We start from the raw sequence: 6,000 nt of genomic DNA, 5'->3' as shown, positions 1-6,000 counted from the left end.
ATGATTTTAACTCAGTTAGTTATTTTTCCACTCCATGCCTTAACCCAAATATGTTTTATTTAAATATTTTTAAATCAACTGTAGTGTAAACAACAACCAATATATTTACATAAATGAAAAGAAGTTTGTACTTGAAATTCCCAGTGCAGCCAAACAAATTTACTGACTTGAAGCTGACTCAATGAAGGACCCAAAAACATCTCTCCTCCTTTCATCACCCTGAACATACTGCTGGGAAACTTTGAATTTAGAACCAGTGTTTCCCACAGGATTTTTTTGTCAGAAATTTTTGCCCTAAAAGCCTAAATTTGGTGCCTCTCGCACATTCTAATGCCACTATTCCATCTTAATCATTGCATATTTTTAATGAATTATTGTAAAGGAGAATAAGTTTTCTTTTGTTTTATTTAAGGCGTCATATTTTGACAGTCTTCTTGTAAATTCTGTTGTGGATTCTGCTAACACATCCATGTGCTCTTATTTTGAAAGTTACATGTGTTGGCTTTTATTTTGAAGGCGGGTGGTGGACTCTGCTAACACATCCATGCGCTCTTATTTTGAAAGCTACATGTGTTTGCTTTTATTTTGAAGGCGGGTGGTGGATTCTGCTAACACATCCATGTGCTCTTATTTTGAAAGCTACATGTGTTTGCTTTTATTTTGAAGGCGGGTTTAAGACGTTCCTACCGTAATGCCTTATGGTGTGTTTAATTTACACTGAAAGTCGGAACTTGGAGCTCGGAACAAAGTCGAAAATTCTGACATTGTGTAGACCTTGAACGCACCATTAGCCGTAGCACACAAACGCCGGACTCTCTATGTGCTGCAATGTAAATAAGTCTAACTAATAGAATTTTAATCCTCTGTTTTACCGGCGATGTTTGTCACCTTATGTAGGGAAAGTGGATGGGACGGATCAGGATCAATATCTTCAACACTCTGCAACTCACACTGACTAACAACAATCTAAATTGATTAAAAAACATGAGGAAAAAAGTGCATTTTGGGGATGAACTGTCCCTTTTTAATAGGTTTAAAGTAAAGTGTTACCAGCTTCATCAGTAACAAGTAATACTTACTAATATTTACTTCTCTTCCTTTACTCAAAATAGTGGAATAAAAGGGAATCTCAACGGTGACTTTGCAAAAGTACCATCCACTGTCCTCCTCTGTCACATTTGTTATAATGTATGTCGATATGTCTTCATTCTTCAGCTCTGTGTTGTTAGGCGCCGTGTTGGAGGTCTTTTCAGATTTGTTACCGCATTTTGGTCTGGAAGGACCAGAGTGGTTGAAACACCAGTCCACACGAACTCTCTCAACGTTTTCTGGCATCACACGGCAGAGGAAAGTCACAGACGAACCAGCGGGAACTGTTACTCTACTTCTTTGTTCGTTATCCAGAATCACAGCAGCATCCTGAGCCAAAACCACCAGGACAGCTACTACAGATAGATAGATAGATAGACAGACAGACAGACAGACAGACAGATAGATAGGTAGACAGACAGACAGACAGACAGACAGATAGATAGATAGACAGACAGACAGACAGACAGATAGATAGATAGATATCAAAAAATCATAAAAAATCGGTGTTATACTTTCAGCAAATCCAGTAGAAGAGGCAATGCTACATAGTAAAAATACTCCTATGTTACAAGGAAAAGTCCCGCATTCAATATATATATATGAAGCAAAATCACTCATCTTGCAAAATAATATATATTATCTATCGATAAAAGCAAGAAGGGGTGGTCGGTAGCGTAGTTGGTTACGCAGGCGCCCCATGTGTAGAGGCTACAGTCCTCGCTGCAGCTGGCCCCGGTTCGAGTCCCACATCGGACGGCCCTTTACTGCATGTCATTCCCCTCTCTCTGGCCCCTGTTTCCTGTCTCTCTTCAGCTATCCTGTCCATTAAAGGCATGAAAAAGCCCAAAAAAATACATTAAAAAAAAAAATAAAAGCAAGAAGCGTGTGTGTGTGTGTGTGTGTAGGGCATATCTCGCTGATTTCATATGTGTCTTGCTCATGGCACGAAGGTGTGCATCCTCAATTTTGAAGATTTTTGAATTTATTTTTCAAAATATCATTATTTACGTAGGACGTGTTGCAGCATTGCACTGTTTCCGATCGGACGCCTTTTAGGGGAGCTCCGCCCCATTGTGTGATGGGCCTACACCTGGTCAGTAACACAACTCACTCTGGATTTCCACCCTGACTCATCTCATCTGGAAGTCTATTTAGCCTACCTATCTTTTGGAGTTTTAAAGTGGCTACAAGGTTAGATACTCCAATAATATTAAAATAGTTTCCAACAAATATCAATGTTCAATGTGTATGTGCTGGATGGTGTGGTACCTTATGAAAAGTAAGTGTTTTATGGAGTTGCAGACGTTGTTGTAGCGCGATTAGCATGCTAAGTGGAGATTTAGCTTTATTCACTTCTTATGTTGCATTATAATGTAATTCAGGGATGACATTCATGTTGCTTAGCGTAATGCCCATAATCATTTGATATGAGATACTTACATGTAATATAGTATATCAGCTAATTGGGTTCATGTTAATGTACTTTTAGTGCAGCATACTGCGTAGTGTGCTATTTCATGATTAGCATGCTAAGCGGAGATTTAAACCCTTTCTTCTGCATCAGTTTGATCCATTGAAAACAGTCAAAACAAAACTTTATTAACTGACAGCTAAGCATAATACGGACGGAAAGATAGCGTTTCTGTGTTATTTAAGGTTACACTAGCAAGAGGCGTTAGCATTAGCTACAAAATACAATCTCGCACTATATGAATACTTACTATGGGCGCTGCACTTGTTATTCAAAACATAGCTGAAGTAAAAGTAACAGCATCTAAATAAACTAAAACACCCAAAGCAAAAGCACTCATCTTGCACAATAATATATATTATATCACATAATCATAACTATTACACCACTTTAATGTCACAGCTGGGAAACATAATGCTCATTTTCAAGGGCGAAACTTTGAGATTTCATGCCCCGCACGAGAATATCTTTAACTTTATATACAAATATATATAATATTATGAACATAAACTAAATGTATTGCTCAAGTAAATAAACATAAACACACACAGGCTGCATGAGCTGCTCAGGTAGAGAAAACAGATCAGAAGAATCGTGAAAATATACTATAAATCACATTCACAACAATCAAACCTTGTTTTGGCCAGTTCTCCTTGTTTAAGAACGCTTGTTAAACCTGTTAAACCTCAACCCTGTGAGCTACAATCAAGTATTTTACATCCTTTTTTCAAACATCACTATTTTTTTTATCATTTTTACTGCTAAATTGAGAAAATCTACCACATTGTGGTGTTTATAGTACTTAAAATTAATTATCAATCATCATGGTATCATATTGGGTGGGTTGTAGTGGCTGGTTTGGATTATATCCCCTCCATAAATTACGCCTATGCTCATTTTAATTGTTTTTATATATATTGTTTAATAACTTAAGCTATAATTATATACCCTGACTTATTAGTTTATATCTTAATTATCTTAATCTAAAGTTTGCACCTAAAGTTGCAGTGGGAGGATAAAACGTACCATATAAACGGTCGTCCATAAAGTTGTAATAATTTAGTTTTCAGACACAATCCTGTTAATTGTGGTTTCATTTTCATTGTGATATGTTTGGAAGATTGATTGATTAATTAATAAAGAGATTGATTAATAAAGTTGTGTGAAGATAGACACTTTATCTGTCAAGAATAAATCACATTGTCACAATCATTTCACGGAAAGAGGTAAAAAAATGTTTTTTATTCTAACTTTATGGGCGACCTTGTATATATAAATTATAATTACATACCCCAATGTATTTGTTTATTCATAACCAAGTATTGAGTCATATAGATGGACATACTTTTCAGAGGACAACATTTACATATTAAACACACTTTTTTCAAATTTACGAGATAAAGAAGTGAGCATTTTGAGATAAAGGGTCATAATTATGAGATACAATTTGAAAATATGAGATAAAAAGTTGAAATTATGAGATAAAAAGTCAAAATTATGAGATAAAAAGTCAAAATTATACGATAATAGGTCATAATTGTGAGATAAAAAGTTGTACTTTTCAGAGGCCAACATTTCCATATTAAACATACTTTTGTGATATTCAAAACATTTTGAGACAGTGAATTTTAGGTCTTCATTAAATGTAAGCCATAACCATTATAATTAGAAGAAATTAAATAAATTAAGACATGAAATGTTTCATTCTGTGTGTAATGGATCTATATAATGTGTTATTTCCACTTTTTGAATTGAATCACAGACATAAATAAACTTTTCTATCATATTCTAATTCATTGAGATGCACCTGCTGTTTGTCTGTAACCAGTAAAAAAAAAACTACAAACAGACCGGTATGTGTGTGTAGCTCAGCACACATGATATATATAAACTTTACAGTAATTATTCTATTAACAGCCTCATGTTTAATCTTTATGGTTAAAGTTTGTGTCTTACCTGAGAGCAACACGAGAGTCGACCGCCACGTTTCCATCGTTTGATGTGAGAGGTGGTCTTCCTCTGCTCATCGCCTCGTCTTCGCTGTCTGCCTGTCTGCACATCTGACAGAGCTATACGTTAGAAAAAACAGCCTCTGTGTGTGTGTGTGTGTGTGTGTTTGTGTGTGTGTGTGTGTGTACGTGTGTGTGTGGGGGAGGAGGACGTTTTTTCTTCTTTCTTCTTCTTCCTCTTTTTTTTCAGTTTGCTTTGGTGTTCTGTGAGAAGTTGCTGACTTGCGAGGGGGACTGAATGACTGTAGTTAGAATAAACAACGACCCAAGATGGAAAATAGTGTAGGTTTATAAAAAAAAGGCAGATAGAGAGATTCCTGAGCTAACACTAAATAAACCATTGTTTCATCTGCTTTTAACCCTCTGGAGTCCATGAAACAACCTGCAAATTCTGGCTTAAAAACTCCATGCCAGATTTTTTTTTAATGATATTCGGCCAAGTAAAACAGGAGATAATGTCAAATATTTTTAGTATAAAAATATAGAACTAGATATTATCCTCATTCTACCTGTTATATGTTATATTTGTAACATGTGTTCATATTTGCAACATGTAGATTTCTGTGTGTGAAACATAATTTTCAAGATCAGATTTGATATTTTCTTTTGTTTCTTTTGGGTTCAACATTTTGATCAAGTAAGTCAAAGTTAAAAATTAACTATCAGGACATATAGGTGAGGTAACGCTGAAAAAACTGATACCAAGATGGCATGGTAAAGATTTTTTAACAGATTTTTTAAACGACATAATAGCCGAAGATTTCCCTCGAGGCACCTTAGGGACCAAACCTGTACATTCAGCTAATTTTATGTTTTTGATTCTCAATATATCTGTCAGTTTAAAGGCTAATTGTATGAAACTTGGCCAAGAGATGTATTTTGTTGTTATTTAAAAAAATCCAAAATTCCTCTATTGCAAGGTGTATAGAATAGGAGATACAATTTGACCCTTAGGGCCCGTTTTGGTCCCATTGACTCCCATTATAAACACATTTTTTTGGTACACTGTGATCCTGACATAATATAATGCTTTTCCCACGAATATCTAATAAATCTAAACCTCTCCCTTCAAAATACATGGAAAATAGGTTTTCTCTCTCCCTGAAACCACCAGGGGCAGCAGAGCTAAATCACATACAGTTTCAATGGTTCTCTTACCTTGTAAAATAAATGGCAATGAAAAAGCTGAACACCATAAAATGTTCTTGGCGTGTTGGGATTGATATAAAGGAGTTATCAATTATTGACCTAGTCAAGGCTGTAATAACCTCAAATATTCCACTTTGCACCTTATTTTTGAAAATATAGCATACACTGCAAAAAAAGCCAACTTGTATTTTTGGGCCTAAAACAGTTGATTTAACTTGGAAATATAAATTATTGATATGTAGGGCAATAAGGTAAGTTAGCACAACAAATGAAGCCAGT

The sequence above is a fragment of the Centropristis striata genome, chromosome 9, assembly GCF_030273125.1.
Source record: "Centropristis striata isolate RG_2023a ecotype Rhode Island chromosome 9, C.striata_1.0, whole genome shotgun sequence".
Classification (NCBI taxonomy): Eukaryota; Metazoa; Chordata; class Actinopteri; order Perciformes; family Serranidae; genus Centropristis; species Centropristis striata.
This window is presented reverse-complemented; position numbering follows the sequence as displayed.